This window comes from Schistocerca americana, chromosome 3 (assembly GCF_021461395.2).
Source record: "Schistocerca americana isolate TAMUIC-IGC-003095 chromosome 3, iqSchAmer2.1, whole genome shotgun sequence".
NCBI classification, from domain to species: domain Eukaryota; kingdom Metazoa; phylum Arthropoda; class Insecta; order Orthoptera; family Acrididae; genus Schistocerca; species Schistocerca americana.
The window spans coordinates 871,034,259-871,053,838 of NC_060121.1; the positions used below are offsets into that span (position 1 = coordinate 871,034,259).

General features: G+C 42.7%; 1 protein-coding gene across 1 annotated transcript in view; it reads left to right on the forward strand.

The window, feature by feature from the left end:
- LOC124606447 (monocarboxylate transporter 5-like) overlaps positions 1–19,580 on the forward strand; it is a 420,878-nt gene that overhangs the window by 358,107 nt on the left and 43,191 nt on the right. The window lies entirely within an intron of this gene.

Below are 19,580 nucleotides of genomic sequence, written 5' to 3' on the forward strand. Positions count from 1 at the left end.
TGCTACAAGTGCAAGTCAAAATCAGCTCACACAAAATAGAAACGACTTTCCCCATGTGCTTCCTAATAACTCCCTCCGTTCTACCCCACTACAGAAGACACTATCCGTTTCACTACAACTGTTCGCAAAATATCCCGCCAACTCAAATGGCTAAGTCACACTGACTACTCGTTGTGCGGTTTACCTGAATGTCACCACCACATACTCCCAAATCGAGTCCCATTCCACTTTCCCCCAATATACCCTCGTAGAGGGTGACAATTATTGAAATATACGAAATAAAATCGTCATAACTTTTGAAAGGTTTGCGTTAGCAGGTTCAAACTGCACGGTTGGCCGCGGGGTATGATGGGAATTAGTATGCGCATGCATGGTTTGACCTAGTAGTGAAGCCCACTTTCATTTGGATGGGTCCGTCAATAAGCAAAATTGGCGCATCTGGGGGGACTGAGAATCGGCATTTCGCGATCGATAAGTCTCTTCACCCTCGACGAGTGACTGTGTGGTATGCAATTTCCAGTCACGGAATAATCGGTGCGATATTACTTTATGGCACGGTGACTACTGAACGGTACATGAAGGTCTTAAGGGCCAATTTCGTCCCCATTATCCAAAGTCACCCTGATTTCGACAAGATGTGGTTCATGCAAGACGGAGCTCGACGTCATGGAAGCAGAAGTGTTGATGTCCTGGAGGAAAACTTTGGGTAGCGCATTCCGGCTATGGAGTACCCAGAGGCCACTGATATGAGCCTCGTTGGTCACCAGATTCTCCAGATCTGAACAAATGCGACTCCTTTGTGTGGGGCTATATTAAAGACAAGGTGTACAGCAATAACCCCAAGACCCTTGCTGAGCTGAAAACAGCTATTCAGGAAATCATCGACAGTATCGATGTCCCGACACTACAGCGGGTCAATGATGGCAGGCATATAACATGTCATATCCTAAATCCGAATATATGTAGTGACGTTTACATATTGAATAAAGTGTGTGCACGCCGTAATTTACAACTAATTTACGTTTTTTTCATATAGTTCAATAACTGTTACTCTGAATGATCCAGCTCCTGCAATAACATGTACAGCGTATCTAGCTGTAGCCTACTGCAAACAGGTCCCCATAATAAGCATAATACTATCCTGTCCACTTACCCCAGCCCTCTGAACGAAAGGCCGGCTGGAGTGGCCGAGCGGTTCTAGACGCTACAGTCTGGAACCGCGCGACCGCTACGGTCGCAGGTTCGAATCCTGCCTCGGGCATGGATGTGTGTGATGTCCTTGGGTTAATTAAGTTTAAGTAGTTCTAAGTTCTAGGGGACTGATGACCTCAGAAGTTAAGTCCCATAGTGCTCAGAGCCATTTGAACCATCTGAACGAAAGTTGAAAAATTTCCAATTTTCCTTGCCTTCTGCCGCTCAATCACACTATCGCTTTAGCGTGCTATTTGTTTATAACCTGACGTGAATGATGAAGAGTAGTTCTATAGCTTGTTAAAAAGAATCTATCACCTTGTTGCGTCCTGACATAGATGGGAGAGGGAGAAAATGTGTTACTGGTCAGCCTGCGCTCCCGAGCGATACAGAGCAGAAGGCAGAAGGACAATTCACAGTGAAGACATTTGATTGTTTTCTTCAATCTGAGCCAACACTGGAACAGGAATGTACTAGAAATGCAGGTGGTGAGTCTTGGTAGGGAACTCGTTGTGGAGACTCTTGGACAAACAGGGTTTTGAAATAGTTGTTTATTCTAGACAGGACTAACTAATTCACTGGAGGCTAGTTCCAGGGTTAGAAAAAGCATGAATAACACTGTTACAACAGAACGCAGTGCAGAAGTCCCAGGAGTAGATCCTAGCCACAGTATCAAACACTAGCAGCATCTCATGGCAACAACTTAGTTGCAAAACAAAACATACTGAATGTGACCCTGTTCACTGAGGCACTCCAAGTGAGAGAGCAGACTTACACGGAGATGGACCGAGGCTGGAGTCGACGGACGCGCATTCGGCGCCCAGATCGTCTGACTGAGAACTCCGCCAAAATGCGGATTCTAGGGGTTTTAAAGAGTCGGGTGGGGGCTCTGTTTTTCCCACTTAAAGCCACCCAGCCAATCCTGCAGGTCTCTTACAGGCGCCTGCCAATCACGGTTTAGTTAGGTCCCCTGTACTGCTCCTAAGGCGGGGATGTTAATGCAGTTGCACTAAGTCCGTATTTGGTATGAACATTGTTCAGCTGAAAGCTAAACGTATCTGCTCTCCCAAATAAGGCTTGCAACATTATTGTTATACGTCATTTAGCCCCGCCCCTCGGGCTCCCCGGAGTAGGGACTGCTAGGTCAACAGTTTTCTTTGGCGTTTTCGCTCTCTTTCTAACCCTTGTAAGCCTGCTGACGTTGCTGTTCTCGCGGCTGGTATCAAGCTGGCTTTATACACTAGTACGTGCCTGTTGGTTACAAAGTTCTACGGTGGCAACCTACCACAGTGTCTAGACGGCATATGAAGTTACACGTTAATTTCTTAAAGAGTAACTAGCGCCCTGGGACCGCGTCTTGGGGCGTCTGCATTTTCGCGAGGCTCTCCCCTTACGGTTTACTTCATGTAACAATATCTCTCCTACTTTCGTCTGCCCTCAGCAACGTCTCTGCTTCCACGCCTTGGAGCGCCTGTCCTCCTTTCTCACAGCTTCAAGATAACACTACTGTAGCAAGGAATAATCAGTATATTACAACCTGAGAATGCGTCTTCAATTGACTTTACAGTCAGTGCCGATGATTTCAATCGAAATCACGCGTTCTCGATACTAGCCCCAGCTTCAAACTGTCGCAACAGTTCTAAAAGAGTTTCTTTCAGCAGAAACGTTTTTGTGCGCCTGAAAGCGCAGCAGACAGCCTTAAATTCAGTTGTCGTGTAAATCGGGCAACAAGCAACGGCCAGCGGCGACAAGTGACGAACGACGTACTGGAAATCCCAGGAAATCGATACTCCCCGCTGCAGGCGCCCCAGGCCTCTCCGTGAGGTCCTCGGTTCGCAGCCAATCGACGAGCTGTGGAAAATACCCTGCGCTTGCACCAACAAATAACCGAACATTAGATCTGTGTAAACATTGATGCGAGGACGGCGGAATCAGTGACGAGAAGATACTTACTCGTTAATTGACACCAGCATGCAATAAATTCAGATCCATCCCGTAAGTAACATCGTTACTATTCGTTTTTATTCTGTCTCAGAACATCTCTGAGGCGCTTTTCCTTTTCGTGCGACAGTCGAGTTGTTGAATTTTTGAGGTTGTTCATGGCCGTTGCTAAAGAGGACAAGTGCTGATAGGTATAACAGTTGCAAAATACTGGCACGAATCTTTTACAGTTGAGCGAAACGGTAGACAGAAACTAGCCCTAGGTAACACCAGTTTGCGTTCTGCTGAGATGTAGGAACGCGCGATAGAATACTGATCCTACAACTTATCTTAGAAGGTGGAATGCACAAAGGAAAACCTACGTTCATATAATTTGTAGATTTAGAGAAGGCTTTTGACTATGCTGACTGCAATAACTTGTTTAGAATTATGAAGGTAGCAGAGATAAAATATACGGAGGAAAAGGTTATATACAAATTGTACAAAACCAGACTACAGTCGTAAGAGTCGTTGGATATGAAAGGGAAGCAGTAGCTGAGAAGATAGTGTGACAAGACTGTAGTATGTCCCTGACGTTATTCAGTCTTTGCTATGGGCAAGGAGACATTTAAATTTTACGGAGAAGAAATAAAACTTGCATTGATGAGAAATTGAATTGGAAGAAACACATTGATGATCTGCTGAAACGGTTAGGTTCAGCTACTTATGCTATTAGGGTTATTGCAAATTTTGGTGATAATCGTATCAGTAAATTAGCCTACTATGCCTATTTTCATTCACTGATTTCATACGGCATCATATTTTGGGGCAATTCGTCATTGAGAGAGAAAGTATTCATTGCACAAAAGCGTGTAATCAGAATAATAGCTGGAGCCCACCCAAGATCACCTTGCAGACATTCATTTAAGGAACTCGGGATATTCACAGTACCTTTGCAATACGTATATTCACTAATGAAATTTGTCATTAATAACCCATCCCAATTCAAAAATAACAGCGAACTGCATAGCTACAACACTAGAAGGAAGGATGATATTCACGATTCTGAATTAAATCTCGCTTTGGTACAGAAAGCGGTAAATTATGCTGCCACAAAAATCTTTGGTCATTTGCCAAATAGTATTAAAAGTCTGACAGACAGCCAACCATCATTTAAAAGCAAATTAAAAGAATTTCTGAATGAGAACTCCTTCTACTCAATAGATGAATTCTTAGATACGAAGCAGTAACTGTAAAAAAATTAATTAATTAATTTGTCTAAATAAAATTTATGTTAAAGTAACACGTTCCACATCACTACGAAATGTCGTATTCATGATCTATGGAACGAGGATTAATGTATCTATGCATGAGATTTATGGAGTGTATTGTAAGTTGGTCAGAGACGGCAGAGGACTTCGCAGTTTATTTGAACGGAATGAATAGTGTCTAGAATATAAGTTAAAGTTGAACATCAACAGGATTAATGTATCTATGTATGAGATTTAAGGAGTGTATTGTAAGTTGGTCAGAGACGGCAGAGGACTTCGCAGTTTAGTTGAACGGAATGAATAGTGTCTAGAATATAAGTTAAAGTTGAACATCAACAGGATTAATGTATCTATGTATGAGATTTAAGGAGTGTATTGTAAGTTGGTCAGAGACGGCAGAGGACTTCGCAGTTTAGTTGAACGGAATGAATAGTGTCTAGAATATAAGTTAAAGTTGAACATCAACAGCCGGCCGGAGTGGCCGAGCGGTTCTAGGCGCTACAGTCTGGAACCGCGCGACCGCTACGGTCGCAGGTTCGAATTCTGCCTCGGGCATGGATGTGTGTGATGTCCTTAGGTCAGTTAGGTTTAAGTAGTTCTAAATTCCAGGGGACTGATGACCGCAGAAGTTAAGTCCCATAGTGCTCAGAGCCATTTGAACCATTTTTTTGAACATCATCAAACTTAAAACAAACTTAACTGAATTATGAAATTGATATTGAACGAATTACATTCGGAAGTGAGACACTTAAAGTAATAGACAAGTTTTGCATTTGAGGAAAAATAACTGACGACGGCCAAAGTAGAGAGGATATAAAATGCAGACATGTAAGAGCGAGAAGAGTTCTTCCGAAAAATGGTGGTATTCTAACAGCTAGTATAAATTTAAGCATTAGAAAGTATTTTCCGAAGTATTTACCTGGAGTACAGTGTTATATGGAAGTGAAACTTGGACGATAATCAGTTCTGACAAGAGAACAGAAGCTTTTGTAACATCGTGCTACAGATGAATGCTGAAGACTAGATGGGTAGCTCGGATAATATTGAAGAACTACTCACTCTAACGGTTAAGAAAATAAATTTACAGCACAACTTCATTCAAAGAAGTAATTGGTTGATAGGACACAGGGTAAAGAATCGTTAATTTGGTAATAGCGGGAACTATTGTAGATAAAACTTGTAGAATGAAACCAGGGCTTGACTAGAGTGAGCAGGTCGTAATGGATGTAGGGTGCAGTGATTGTCAAGGCATGAGGAGAATTGCACAGGATAGGCTACCGCGAAGAGCGGCATCAAACCATAGACCTGAAGACCACAACAACAACAACGCTAACTTAACTGCTACTAGTGAAACGAACCACACCGTGTCTTTCTTTTTTTAAAAAAAAAGGTTATTGACGGTCATAATTACATATAATTTCAACGAGGCATTAGCGGTAACGATGGGGAGCAGTAGATCATTCACAAGCACATTGAAAGGACCACATGTCACAGGCCCTTCTTACACAGTCGCCCGCATCTCGTGGTCGTGCGGTAGCGTTCCCGCTTCTCACGCCCGGGTTCCCGGGTTCGATTCCCGGCGGGGCCAGGGATTTTCTCTGCCTCGTGATGGCTGGGTGTTGTGTGATGTCCTTAGGTTAGTTAGGTTTAAGTAGTTCTAAGTTCTAGGGGACTGATGACCTAAGATGTTAAGTCCCATAGTGCTGAGAGCCATTTGAACCATTTTTTTTCTTACACAGTCACGTCACATTGCTTGACGTAACACGCGAAGCAATAGAGAGCACGGAGAAATTTTATGATAGAATGAATGTATGTGTTCTACATCTACATCTGTACTCTGCAACCCATCGTGAGGTGCATGGCAGAGGCTACGTCCCATTGTACCAGTTATTAGGGTTTCTTCCTGTTCCACTCACGTATGGAGCGCGGGAAGAATGATTGAATGCCTTTGTGTGTGCTGTAATTATTCTAATTTTATCCTCACGTCCCCTATGTGACGTGTAGTATGTTCCTAGAATAATCATTTAAAGGCTGTTCTTGAAACTTTACTAATAGACTTTCTCGGGACAGTTACGTGAGAGTCTCCCAGTTCAGTTTCTTCAGTACCTTTATAAGTCTCCCACGGATTATACAACCTTGTGACCATCCTTCTCTGTACATGTTCAATACCCCTGTTAGTCCTATCTGGACGGGACCAACACACTTGAGCAATATTCTAGAACCGGTCGCACAACTAATTTGTAATCAATCTACTTTGTAGACTGATTGCACTTCCCCAGTATTCTACCAATAAAACGAAGTCTACCACCTGCTTTAGCCAAGACTTAAACTATGTGATTATTCCATTTCATATTCCTTCAAAGTGTTACACCCAGGTATTTGTGTGGGTTGGCTGATTCTAACAGTGACTCAGTGACATTATAGTCATAGGATACTACGTTTCCTCTTTTTTTGAAGTGCAAAATTTTACATTTCTTAACATATAAAGCAAGTTGCCAATCTCAGCACCATGTTGAAACCTTGTCAATACCTGACTGAATATTTATGCAGCTTCTTGCAGATACTAATTCATTATAGATAGCTACGTCATCTACAAAAAGGCTGATTTTACTATCAATATTGTCTGCGAGGTCATTAATATACAAATGTGATCATTCCATTTCATATTCCTACAAAGTGTTACACCCAGGTATTTGTGTGGGTTGGCCGATTCCAACAGTGACTCAGTGAAATTATAGTCATAGGATACTACGTTTCCTAGTTTTGTGAAGTGCAAAATTTTACATTTCTTAACATACAAAGCAAGTTGCCAATCTCAACACCATGTTGAAACCTTGTCAATACCTTACTGAATATTTATGCAGCTTCTTGCGGATAGTAATTCATTGTAGATAACTACGTCATCTGCAAAAAGGCTGATTTTACTATATTGTCTGCGAGGTCATTAATATACAATATGGGCAGTAATGGTCCCAACACACTTCCCTGGAGCACACCGAAGTCTACATCTGAGGATGACTCTCCATCCAAGATAACATGCTGTGTCCACTCTACCAAAAAGTCCTCACTCGAGTCACAGATTTCCCTTGATACGCCATGATCGTGCTCTTCACAATAAGCGTTGGTGCGGTACTGAGTCAAATGCTTTTCGGAAATCAAGGAATACTGCATCTACCTGGTTGCCTTGATCCAAAGGTTTCACATATGTCATGTGAGAAAAGTGCGAGTTGTGTTTCAAATGATCGATGTTTTCGAAGTCCATGCTGGTTGGCATTAGGGGGGTCAAGGTACCTCATTTTGTTTGAGCTCAGAATATGTTCTAAGATTGTGCTACAAATAGACGTCAAGGATACTGGGCGGTAGTTTTGCGGATCACTTCTGCTACCCTACTTGTAAATGGGTGTGACTTTGCCTTTTTTCAAGGACTTGGCACCGTTTCTTGTTCGAGGGATCTACAATAGATTACATTTAGAAGAGGGGCTAACTTAGCCGCTAATTCAGTACTGAATCTGACAGGGATTCCATCTTGGTCAGGAGTTTTGTTCTATTTTAACGATTTCAACAGTTTTTCAACACCACTGGCACTGATACTTGTTTCATTCAGATTTTCAGTGGTACGAGAATTAAATTTGTGTGTTCGATTGGGACTATGAAAATGGTGTGCCTTGTGGGTCACTAATTTACAATTTGTTCAATACGACGCTATTTCACTCTGCTGCTACCATTCTTATCAATAACTGAATTGTTCGCCAACATAGCTGACTGGTCAGTGCGGCAGATTGCCATGAGTGCAGCCCGGGTTCGATTCTCGGTCACGTTGGAGATTTTCCCCAGTTGTTGACTGGGAGTTGAGTTGTCATCATCGTATCATCTCCATCGGCACGCAAGTGGCCGAAGAGGCGTCAACTAAAAACATTTCACCAGTCAACCGGTCTACCCGACGGGAGGAATGCCCCCCCCCCCCCCCCCCCACACACACACACAGTAACTGAATTCTCCACTGAGTCTCTTCTTACATCTTCTAAACATTCTGCGTGGTGTCTGTTTGTTCTATATCGTGTCTCCCTACCACTTTCGCGCAACGACGCTCTGAGGGTGTTTTTTAGGGAATTGAATAGTTTGAACCTGGGACCTGTTGCTGGTAAGGAGACGCCAGACCACACATGACATGTAGAATTCAGAAGAGTTCAGTGAGACTAGCGATGATATAACCAAATACTTAATGATTTCAGCGTCAGCTCCACTGCACTCCCTGTAAAAGAATCTTAACACTAACTAAATTTAGTGGAATGGGTTCAGGGCTTTCCTATTTTTAGTTAGCTGGTAAAATAACGTCGAAAAAGCAGTTAAGTTTACCATTGGAAATTTTATTCTACTCACAAAACATCGTTTATAAATTGCACTATTGATAAAAGGAAATGTTTTAATACAGGATGGTAAAAACCAACTGCGTTCAACAAAAATGTGAACGAATATTCGCTGAATGGGTTTCCAAGTTCTACAATGGATTGAAGGATGACCTATGCCATATCACATCTATAATCTAGGTTTAAATTAAGTTTCACAAAAGAGAAAACTATCAAAATGGTCTACAGTGACCCTCAATTATCTTTAATTACTTATCTAACTTGTCGTAAATTACAGTGGCTGATGTGGCTTCTCAATAACTATATAACAGAAATCATCACGTTTCAGATTTTTACTTGAAGTGGCAAATGTGAACACCATGAGCTTTAATTGACGATCGACACTAGTATTACGTAAAGGGGATGTAACAGATGAGACTTCTGCAGTTCTGAGTGAAGCCTTATGCACTCAAAAATGCGGCATCGTGTGCGTTCATTACCTTGTCGGTGTTCGTCAGGGGGCGGCGGACAGCACAGCTCCGCTCACCTAGCTGTCTCGGAAGCAACTCTCTAGCAACTCTCTCCTAACTTCTCCTTACTATAATTTACCGAAGTTGGTTTTAAAAAAAAACTATCTGGCTGTGTTTTCATCTGACCAATCAGGGTCTCAATGTTAACCTTAAGCTCTGCCTACAAAAATTCTGTCCATCCAATGAGAAACGTTATACTTTTCGTGGTGGGGCAATGTTTTTAAAGTTTGCAACGTAACAGAGAAGCGAAAAAGTCTCACGCTAAAACTTGCAGCTGGTGTGGTCCTTTTAGCGTTATCGTAAGATCTATACTGTTCTTCTGGAGGGCTCTATCTTTTAACATGGGCTGGGGGATGGTCCTAACGTAACAGAGACGCGTAAAAGTCTCACGCTAAAACTTGCGGGTGGTGTGGCCCTTTTTGTGTTATCGTAAGATCTATACTGTTCTTCTGGAGGGCTCTAGCTTTTAACATGGGTGGGGGGGGGGGGGGGGGGTGGTCCTAACTTAACAGAGACGCGAAAAAGTCTCACGTCAAAAAAATTGCGGGTGGTGTGGTCCTAGCAGTTAGCTGGCGACGTGGGTGTCTGTTCAAATGGTTCAAATGGCTCTGAGCACTATGGGACTTAACTACTGAGGTCATCAGTCCCCTAGAACTTAGAACTACTTAAACCTAACTAACCTAAGGACATCACACACATCCATGCCCTAGGCAGGATTCGAACCTGCGACCGTAGCGGTCACGCGGTTCCAAACTGACGCGCTTAGAACCGCACGGCCACACCGGCCGGCGTGGGTGTCTGTCCGTCCCTTATCGTAGGGCCTTCTCGCTTAACACGGTTCTGCTCTCGGCTTCTGTTCTCGTTTCTCCCCTCGGAACTGCGTCTGTCTCACGGTGGGAAGATATTACATTCATTTAGGCATTCTTGTGTTAGTCTGTGGTATTCCATTTGCTCGCTCGTTACTCGTATTACTTTGGTTAATTTAATGTCACGATTTATTCGGAGCTATGTGACATACTACTGGATTTGCTTATCATGTCAGGGTTTTCATGGAAGGTGTTGGATTTGCCTGACACCTTACAATCTGCTGGGCAGATTCCGCTAGTAGCATCCTTTGTGCTGTGCAAAACTGAGATTTATTTCCCCAGAGTTAAGGTACTTGCGAAGCCCAGATACACATTCAAAAATACAGGTAGTGAAACGATGTTGTATCGGCGTAAGGAAGGAAGTAAATAAACTCATCGGAGCTCCGCCTCTAGAACTGATAATGGCCCCATTTCAGAGATGAACGCAGTCTGCAAGTTTCTTCAGGTATGCCACATCCAGCTGAGCCACCTCGCTGATGATCTGATCCTGCTGAGTTGCCAAATTTGAAAAATCTTAATCGACAACAAAATTTGAAAAACGGAGCCCAACCACATACATACTGTCTATTCGGAAATACATATGTGGGGTAGAAAGAATTGTCATTCATTTTTTGCCAGCTCTTTTAATTCGCGAGGATGGTGGTCAAGTATTTTTGACTGCACACTTTGCTTTATTCTGCGCAGGATTAAACTTAAGTTTTGAATAGTGGAGACTATTTTTTATCCTAGTGTCCTATTTATGAATTTCTTCTTTTGAATTCGGAGGACACTGCACACACCTATTAATGTACTTTGAAGTATCAGTCACAACAAAACGTAAGTAGTAACAAATACATGCGCAAAACCTGTTGACACGCCAAAATCACTTTTTTTTAGTGAATTAAGGGAGGTGTTAACTCGTTGATGAAATTTACATTTACATCGTTTGCTGACGACAAGCTATGAGTGCAGACACCGTACAGTTGGTCCTGCAAAACAAGGTAATGTAAAATCACGGTAAAGAACCAAAAAGAACAAAAGCTTTCCTTAGTCCTTACTTTGTTAAATCAAATCTTTTTACGGTTTTCAATAAACAAAAACCCCCTGTGATGGCTCAGAGGAACTGAAACATATTTGGGTAAAAACAAAAAGCAGTGCGTTTGCAAAAAGGCGTAACCCATATCCTATAATTTAACTGCAAGTGCGGAAAGAAAGGACAAGAGCTGCAGATCCAAAAGGTGAATACCAGGTACTTCCTTCTCTCTCATCATGGGAGCTAATAAGCTACCTAACACGAACTTTTTCTTCCCTTTTAGTTACATAAGACGTGAGCCATTTACTCATTGCACCTCGAAAATAATAAACTTTAACTTTCTCCAAAAGAATATTGTGATTTGCACATTCAAATGCCTTAGACAGCTCTTAAAAACTCTGATAGGTTTACTAGACTTTTTTGCCTCGATTGGTCGTTCCTATGATATCCATGAATATTGGCCGTTCCTCCTGCTCAACCATTCTTAAGTACATTACTTTTTCCAAAAATTTTGTCCCACTACCTTTCTTGAAGCGTGTGTGTTATTCCGTTTCAGTACCAGGCTGTGAAGCAAAATTTATGCTTCTGTATGGTTCGCATTATAGTGGGCAAGTTATTTAGTTAATTTAATGAGTACGACAATGTTTATGGTGCAAATAATCCGCAGTTGCGCAGCTTTCTTAAGTTGAAGTGATACGGCACATTGGGCTGTGACTGTAGTGTGCTCAATGACTGCCAGAAGTTTCTGGGAGACTGAGCTGTCGGTGCGGGGCTTTTGATTTGCAGGTGAGGCTAGCGAGCGCTAGGCAGGCCGACGCGAGGCAAGGTTAGGCGCCGGTGATCAATAACGCCGCTAGGCGCCACCCGCTGCCGCCGCCGTGGACTAGTCGTGTTGCGAACCTCGCAGACATTCTGCCGGCGGAAGATGATGCCACTCCCCCACGTCAAACTGCGACATATACAATCAAATATTACGCAAACATAGTAAAGTTTGAGAAACTGTTAATCGTCTACGGTAGTCTTCAGTTGTTGCACTGCTGTCAGTTTACACGGGAACAATATCAATGCTGTGAGGGATAGTCGCACGGTCTGGAGCGTCTTGCCACAGTTCGCGCAGCTCCCCCCCCCCCCCCCCCGTCTCGGGCATGGGTGTGTGTGTTGTCCTTACCGTAAGTTAGTTTAAGTTAGATTAAGTAGTGTGGCAGCCTAGGGATCGACGACCTCAGCAGTTTGGTCCCATAGGAACTTTCATAAATTTCCAATAATATCAACGTTTTTTTCTAACCGCCTTACGTGCGGTTGCAAGCCAGACAAATCTTCTTGTGCCAACTTCCGCAATGATTTTGCTTTGCTTTGCTGCATAGAGTCAGAAACATCCAACAGCTACCGTTCGTTTATTTTTGCTGGTCTTCCATTTCGTTCGGCATGTAACACTGATCCTGTCTCTCGAAATTTCTCAATACATCCAAGAACCACATTAAAATGTGGTGCACATGTTCCCAGAATTTTTTCAGCAACTGCCTCCCGCAATAAGTCTGTGCCTTGTCGAAACACATGTTTAACAAGAAAAATACGTTCGACAGTTGAAATAATCGTAATTTAAAAGCAAGTCACACATCGAAGCACTATACTTTGCATTTAACAGCTTTCATCAACTAGACCTAACAGTTAAATGTTACGCAACAGTAGAACAAATTAAAAACAATTGCATATCTATGTACATCTATATCTGGATGGTGCGAAAAGTGACAATTGACCTTGAATAAGGAAAAGTGTGAAGTTATTCACGTGAGTACTAAAAGAAATCAGCTAAATTTCGATTACACGATAAGTCACACAAATCTGAACGCCGTAAATTCAACTAAGTACTTAGGGATTACAATTACAAATAACCTGAATTGGAACGATCACGTAGATAATATTGTGGGTAGAGCAAACCAAATACTGCGATTCATTGGCAGAACACTTAGAAGGTGCGACAGATCTACTAAAGAGACTGCTTACACCACGCTTGTCCGCCCTATTCTGGAGTATTGCTGTGCGGTGTGGGATCTGCATCAGGTGGGACTGACGGATGACATCGAAAAAATACAAAGAAGGGCAGCTCGATTTGTATTATCGCGAAATAGGGGAGATAGTGTCACAGACATGATACGTGAATTGGAGTGGCAATCATTAAAACAAAGGCGTTTTTCGTTGCGATGGGATCTTATCATGAAATTTCAATCACCAGTTTTCTCCTCTGATTGCGAAAATATTCTATTGGCACCCACCTACATAGGGAGAAATGATCATCACGATAAAATAAGAGAAATCAGGGCTCGCACAGAAAAATTTAAGTGCTCGTTTTCCCGCGTGCCGTTCGAGAGTGGAACGGTAGAGAGACAGCTTGAAGGTGGTTCCTTGAACCCTCTGCCAGGCACTTTATTGTGAATAGCAGAGTAATCACGTAGATGTAGAAAAACAATTCTGCCAACTTGTGTTCTACCAACTTTGTTCCAAGGTAATCTACATCAGGTGATAGCAAATTTCCGAACATACTGTGTTTTAGCGGAGAATAAAAAATAATCTAATTGCTGCGCAGTTATAGTGTGGAAATGTACTTAAGGAGGGCTTTTCGAACCATGGCTTGGGCCCACTCTTTCTGGTTATCGTGAACGTGGACCAGGATGAATGTTTAAACATGCCTGGTGACCAATGTTGCCCCTTTTTTTACTTCCTCGTTATGTGTGTGCTGTAGGCACAGCTGTACTCACAAGGCTGCTAGCAGACGTTCCTTGTTGGGCGAAGACATCGACGGTGCGCTAAACCGCCTATTTTAATCCCATAAAAAATTTCTGAGACTTTTTGGTACAGTAGGTGAGACGTAGAAATCGACATTCCGCAATATGATAGCTCGATGGGATCCTTTCATGAATGAGTGGTTTCAGCTCTATATGGCGTGCCTGAAGAAACCTGTGGACTCCCTTGCTCGCCGAGGCTAGAAGCGTCATAACACGGTATTAGTACCATGTTTGCTGGAGGTGAGTCAGTCCTCCACTGATAGCGTTATCCTCATGTACCCCAGGGGGAAACGCATGGTGGTAATGTCTTGGAATCAGGGTGGTTACGGAAACCCAGATCGCATAATTGTTAAGGCGACTTCTTGCAATAAGTGGGAAATCTGATTTCGAGTCCTGATCTGACGCAAATTTTCAGTTGTCAATGTTTATACATTATACCGCAGATTCAGCATATCTGAACGGTTTACACAGGTATCACTTCATACCATAGCATCATCACTGATTTCACCCTCATCGATCCACTCTTTCCGGTTCAGTGAATTTAAATAATATATTTGAAAATGAAAAACCCGCATTACTTTAGCTACTAATTAGTGTTAGGCTTAAAAGACCGTAATCAAGCCGAAGCAGACTGCCAAAAAACTTATTTCGCGTTTACGTAGACGCATGTTGCGCAACGCTTGTAATGTTTGTAGCGCATTTCGTGGAGGATTTACAGATTTTCTCCCAAATACTCTTCTACAGGCGTGCTTTGTTTTGTACCAACTCTCGACAGACTGTAACCATAGAGAAATATGGCCAGCCTGTTAAAACTTTGCAAACAGATCCTAAAGGCTGCACAAACTTTAACAATACATAGTCGAACTGCTGGTTAAATGACTCGTTGGAAAACAACTTCGTGCTACGGTCTACTTTTTGTGCTAGCTTGGGCAAGTGGAAAATATCCCGGTCTGTTACAGAACACTGTGTCGCCCAAGTAATAAATGCAATTAATTTTTCTTGTAATTCCCTCACGCAATATTTATCCAGTGAGCAGATTTTATCCTCTAAGTCCAGTTTTGTGAAATTACTCATTAGCAACTGGCCTAGTCTCTTCAATAAACAAACCGATGCATAAAACATAATGTGAAAAGGTTTTATGCATTGCATTCTAAATCTTGATGTGTTTGTAAGTATATATTTTCTCGCTGAAAGGAATGTCGATGTTTTGAAATATTTGTGCGTCGCTTTTCCTATTCTTTCATTTGACAGCAGTGTAGAAAATTTGTAGTACAACATTTGTCAAGAAACTCAGTTTAGCCATTAATAAGCTCATTCACTCCTAGTTCATTAAATCCTCTACTATATTCTGATTTTTTGTATCAACAACCGCATCTGAGAACAACGCATCCACCATTCAAACTGTGCTATGCGAAGTGCCATCTAGAGTGCGCTATTCGCCTATTCTTTCGGTCAAGGCAACTTTTATTTATGGGCCAATAACGGGTTTACAGATTTTTCGAAGACTGCTGCAAAAAAAAAAATGGCTCTGAGCACTATGGGACTTAACTTCTGAGGTCATCAGTCCCCTAGAACTAACTAACCTAAGGAAATCACACACATCCATGCCCGAGGCAGGATTCGAACCTGCGACCGTAGCGGTCGCGCGGTTCCAGACTGTAGCGCCCAGAACCGTTCGGCCACTCCGGCCGGCCAAGACTGCTGCAAATTTATTTTAGTGATTAATTACCATCTGGAGAATACACTTCATCCTCACGTCCTGTTTTCTTGTACTGTCTCCACATACTCGATAACGTGACGAAAGTGTGTCTATATTGATGAAATTGTTAGCTGTTCTCTGAATAGAGACTAAATATTAAAATAAATTTACAGTAGCCATCGAAAAAGTCCACCTGTTCTAACTTTGTTCCTCCTATTTGGCACTCAATCCGTTTATATCTCTTTCCCACTGAAATTACTTTCGTTAGCATCTCCAAAACGAAAGTAATGTCAGTGGGAAAGAGATATAAATGGACTGAGTGCCAAATAGGAGGAACAAAGTTAGAACAGGTGGACGGTTTCAAGTACTTAGGATGCATATTCTCACAGGATGGCAACATAATGAAAGAACTGGAAGCGAGATGTAGCAAAGCTAATGCAGTGAGCGCTCAGCTAGGATCTACTCTCTTCTGCAAGAAGGAAGTCAGTACCAAGACTAAGCTATCTGTGCACCGTTCAATCTTTCGACCAACTTTGTTGTATGGGAGCGAAAGCTGGGTGGATTCAGGTTACCTTATCAATAAGGTTGAAGTTACGGATATGAAAGTAGCTAGCATGATTGCAAGTACTAGTAGATGGGAACAATGGCAGGAGGGTGTCCACAATGAGGAAATCAAAGAAGAACTGGGAATGAACTCTATAGATGTAGCAGTTAGGCTTAGATGGTGGGGTCATGTTACACGCATGGGAGAAGCAAGGTCACCCAAGAGACTCATGGCTTCAGCAGTAGAGGGTAGGAGGAGTCGGGGTAGACCAAGGAGAAGGTACCTGGATTCGCTTAAGAATGATTTTGAAGTAATAGGCTTAACATCAGAAGGGGCACCAATGTTAGCACTGAATAGGGGATCATGGAGGAATTTTATAAGGGGGACTATGTTCCAGACTGAACGCTGAAAGCCATAATCAGTCTTAAATGATGATGATGATGATGATCGAAAAAGTTTTATACATACAAACAAACATATATACAACCACACTCTGCATCTGCCAGTCTATCAGACATTTTCAGCAGAAACTCATGTTGTTGTTGTGGTCTTCAGTCCAAAGACTGGTTTGTTGCAACTTCTATGCTACTCTATTCTGTGCAAGCCTCTTCATCTCGTAGTAACTACTGCAACCTAGATTCTTCTGAATCTGCTTACTGTAATCATCGCTTGGTCTCCCTCTACGACTTCATCCCCCCCCCCCCCCCGCCCCCCACACATGCACACTTCCCTCCAATACTAAATACTAAATTAGTGATCGCCTGATGTCTCAGAATGTGTTCTATCAACCGATCCCTTCTTCTAACCAGGTTGTGCCACAAATTTCTTTTCTCGTCAGTTCTTTTCAGCAACTCCCATCATCTGTAGCACCACGTTTCAAAAGGTTCTATTTTCTTCCTGTCTAAACTGTTTATCGTCCATGTTTCACTTACGAACCTAACTACACCCCAGACAAATACTTTCAGAAAAGACTTCCCAACAGTTAAATCTATATTCGATGTTAACAAATTTCTCTTCTTCAGAAACACTTTTCTTGCCATTACCGGCCTACATTTCATAGGCACTCTACTTCGGCCATCACCAGTTATTTTGCTGCCCAAATACCAAAACTTATCTACTAGTGTTAGTGTCTCGTTTCCTAATTTAAGTACCTCAGCATCGCCTGTTTTAATTCGATTGCATTCCATTATCCTTTTTTTTATATTCATCGCCGCGCCGGATTAGCCGAGCGGTCGAGGGCGCTGCAGTCATGGACTGTGCGGCTGGTCTCGGCGGAGGTTCGAGTCCTCCCTCGGGCATGGGTGTGTGTGTTTGTTCTTAGGATAATTTAGGTTAAGTAGTGTGTAAGTTTAGGGACTGATGACCTTTGCAATTAAGTCCCATAAGATTTTACACACATTTGAACATATTTTAATATTCATCTTGTATTCTCCTTTCAAGACCCTGCCCATTCCGTTCAGCTGCTCTTCCAAATCCTTTGCTGTCCCTTATATAATTACAATGTCATAGGCAAAACTCAAAGCTTTTATTTCTTCCCCCTGAATTTTAATTCATACTCCAAATTTTTCTTTGGTTTTCTTTACTGTTAGCTCAATATACAGATTGAATAACATTCGGGACATCCTGCAACCCTGTCTCATCGCCTTCTCAACCACTGTTGATGCCCCTCAACTCTTATAACTGCTGTCTGGTTTTTGTACACGTTGTAACCAGCCATTCGCTCCCTGTATTTTACTTATGCTACCTTCAGAATTTCAAAGCAGAAATTCATACAGACAAAAATTTAGCAGATAGGAAATACTGCCTGAAAATGAGGATACCATCGACCAGGGGTAAAGCGGACTGAAGAAAGAGAAAGAAAAGACGGAGAAAAAGAACATGTGAGCAGCTTCGAAACTCTGAAGATTAAAACATATATATTTGCGTAATTCGCTGTTAACCGATCATTTATTATATTGGTATATACACTGTAGCGTCAAATAAACTGGTATAGGCATGTGTAATCAAATACAGAGAGATGTAAAAAGGCAGAATAGGGCGCTGCGGTCGGCAACGCCTATATAAGCTGTCAGATTGGTTACTGCTCCTACAATGGCAGGTTATCAACAGTTTAAGTAAGTTTGAAAGTGCTGTTATAGTCGGTGCCTACGACCATTTCACGAGTGCGCGAATATCAGGAATCTGGTAAAACATTAAATCTCCGACATCGTGCGGTCGGAAAAAGATCTTGCAAGAACGGGACCAACGACGACTGAAGAAAATCGTTCAGCGTGACAGAAGTGCAACCCTTCCGCAAATTTCTTCAGATTTGAATGCTGGGCCATCAACAAGTGTCATCGTGCAGACCATTTAACGAAAATTTATCGATATGGGCTTTCGGAGCCGAAGGCCCACCCGTGTACCTTTGATGATTCCACGACACAAAGCTTTACGCCTCACCTGGGCCCGTAAACACCGACATTGGACTGCTGATGACTGGAAATATGTTGCCTGGTCGACAATTCTCGTTTCAAATCGTATCGATCGGATGGACGTGTACGGGTATGGAGGCGACCTCATGAATCCATGAACCCTGCATGTCAGCAGGGGACTGTTCAAGCTGGTGGAGGCTCTGTAATGGTGTGGGGCGTATGTAGTTGGAGTGATATTGGACCCCTGATACGTCTAGATACGACTCTGACATGTGACACGTACTTAAGCATCGTATCTGATCACCTGCATTCATTCATGTCCATTGCGCATTCCGATGGACTTGGGCAATTCCAGCAGGACAATGCGACACCCCACACGTCGAGAAGTGCTGCAAAGTGGCTCCAGAAACACGCTTCCACTGGTCACCAAAATCCCCAGACATGAACATTATAGAGAATATCTGGGATGCGTTTAACGTGCTGTTCAGAAGAGATCTCTACTCCATCGTATTCTTACGGATTTATGGACAGCCTGGCAGGATTCATGGTGTTAGTTGTCTCCAGCACTACTTCAGACCGAGCGAGGTGACGCAGTGGTTAGCACACTGGACTCGCATTCGGGAGGACGACGGTTCAATCCCGCGTCCGGCCATCCTGATTTAGGTTTTCCGTGATTTCCCTAAATCGCTCCAGGCAAATGCCGGGATGGTACCTTTCAAAGGGTGCGGCCGACTTCCTTCCCTGTCCTTCCCTAATCCGATGAGACCGATGACCTCGCAGTTTGGTCTCTTCCCCCAAACAACCCAACCCAACCCACTACTTCAGACATTAGTCGAGTCCATGCCACATCGTGTTGTGGCACTTCTGCATTCTCGCGGAGGCCCTACACGATATTAGGCAGGTGTACCAGTTTCTTTGGTTCGTCAGTTTCATACGGTAATCTTTTTGGATAACAGTTGCGTAAATAGCGGCAAAGCCGCAATTTCTCGATTGTACTCGCGTACACC